The 2,240-nt window shown below is 31.3% G+C and overlaps 1 long non-coding RNA gene across 1 annotated transcript; it reads right to left on the reverse strand.

Annotated features, from left to right (window-relative positions):
• LOC109230578 lies at positions 1,212-1,703 on the reverse strand. Its single transcript, XR_002068679.1, has 2 exons — positions 1,616-1,703; positions 1,212-1,434 (listed from the first exon to the last, which is right to left on the reverse strand). It is a non-coding gene; the product is annotated as an uncharacterized LOC109230578 (long non-coding RNA).

Below are 2,240 nucleotides of genomic sequence, written 5' to 3' on the forward strand. Positions count from 1 at the left end.
TCTTCAAGATGGAAGAGTGCTGGTCCTTTAACTAAAGCAAGCTCTAAAATCCCTACAAAGGTTTTAAGGTACTTTCCATTATCCAAATAGCAGTTGCGGTTGTTTATGTTGTTGAGATTTTTGTTTTTTCATATTTCCCATATGGAGTATGGAAATAGGGTTTCCCAACTAATCTTGTTTGAGTTATGGAAGACGAAAATATCCCTTAGATTCACTCGCTAGTTTTCATCACTAACTATGTCCGGGGAAGTGAGGCCCATGTTTCTCCAAAAATGTCGCGAGATTGGGCATTTCAGAAAAATGTGATGGATGTCTTCCATTCCCATTCTGCAAACAGTACAAGTTTCATCAATGTTCATATACAAGCTTGGATGATGCATTAACCTTTTATTTTGCAAGCTTTGATGATATACAAGTTGATGATGAAATGATATGCTATTCCCATTTACAATTTGAATAGAAGAAAATGACTTTAGAAAGATCCCTTTTGTATTTTTACAGATCTCATGTATTATGTTTCTCTTATGAAAAATGTCATATAACTAAAATAACATTCATGATATACTACAAGACCAAATCTCTTAGCAGTGCATGTGACATATTAATTGCTTATTTTTGCAAGCTTGGATAGCAAGATTTGATTAATTAGTAAAGCATGCGACAGCTACGAGACTATCCCAAAATATTGTTGTCATTTCATTCATTGAGGTTACTTGGTATCTAAATGCATAAATTAATTGGAAAAACAACAGGGAATTAGTTCAAATAATTGCTTTTTCTTTTTGTGTTTGCTAAATAGAAACAGTTGTGCAGTTTATACCATTTGTTCTTTTCAGTTTTGGTTGTAAATTATTGTGCGGTTAGAACATCACTTGCTACATCAAAATTATCAGAATGAAAGTGAGAAGGAGTTGGAACAATTTAGAAGAAGTAATACTAACATATTTGACCATACTTCTAAACCAGTTCTCATCTATTAAATAGATGATTTTACTATTACCAGTTGGATATACCGTGTTTGGCTTTTTGTATGTTTGTGGGATTTAGTTGTGGCACTCTATTGAAATAACCAAGTATGTTGCATTTGCTACATTCCGAAGATTCCAAACAGCCGTCTTCTAAACCCTTTGTTTCTTAAATTTATTATTTTTCAAAGTATAAAAGACAAGTAAATAAGAAAAGACTAAAAAGCATTGAAATTACACGAAGAGTAATTTGTTGGTGTCAGCAGACACTAAATTTTCCATTTACACACAAATTCATAAGTTTGCGCACAAGTACAACAAATCCAACAATCACTGCAATCACTGTCGGAAGTACAGGATCTAAGACAAGTATTAAGCTGTGGGAGCACTCTCCTATTGAGTCCTGAGAGCACATGAACAACATCTGATGTAGCTATAACTTGCTTCTTCGAGAACCAAGACGCATTAACTGAAATATTTCACAACCGTAAATAATCAACTAATTATTGACATAATAATAAAAATTCACATTTGAACCTCGTATAATAAAACACACATGCATATACGTTACCGAATTCAATTTATATGAAAAGTAACACAATATATATTGTAGGAGAATAATATAGAGATAAGTAGAGACGAATACTAACTAGTGGCTGCCATGATAAGAATAGTGAATATGAAGCTAAGCTTAATCATCGCCATGCTAGGAATAGCTCTTCAAGCTATAAGATTTATTTTGTGTAAGTATCTCATTACTAGGTCGGAAGGTCGTAATTTATAGTCGTCTTGATAAGTAACTACTCCATGCATGTAATATATTTGTTTATTTTTTCCTTTTATTTCTTTTATTATTTCTTCACTTGCTTCTATGTTCAGGTCTTGTCATTATGGCTTCCCTTTCTTATAAACGTTGCTTCTTCAATTTTTCATTTTTAAGATAATAAGTTGACTTAAATTCAGATCCATTTTTTTTCATGTCAAGTATATTAAGATTAAATATGAATTCAATCAAAAGCATTTATACTATGCACATGGCTATTAACTTTTTTCTTATTTAATTACACTTGTCCACCTGATTAAAGGAAACTATAGACTACTGACTCATTCCCAAAAAAATAAATTGAATTAAATATTTAAAATAAGATAGTTGACCAAGAAGTACTCTATAGTGAACTTTGCTTTTGTCGTTTATTTTTTTAAAATAATGGGTTGATCTAAATTCAGATCCATTTTTTTTGTATGAACCATGTTAGGATTAAAGATGAATCCAAT

This window comes from Nicotiana attenuata, chromosome 7, assembly GCF_001879085.1.
Source record: "Nicotiana attenuata strain UT chromosome 7, NIATTr2, whole genome shotgun sequence".
NCBI classification, from domain to species: Eukaryota; Viridiplantae; Streptophyta; class Magnoliopsida; order Solanales; family Solanaceae; genus Nicotiana; species Nicotiana attenuata.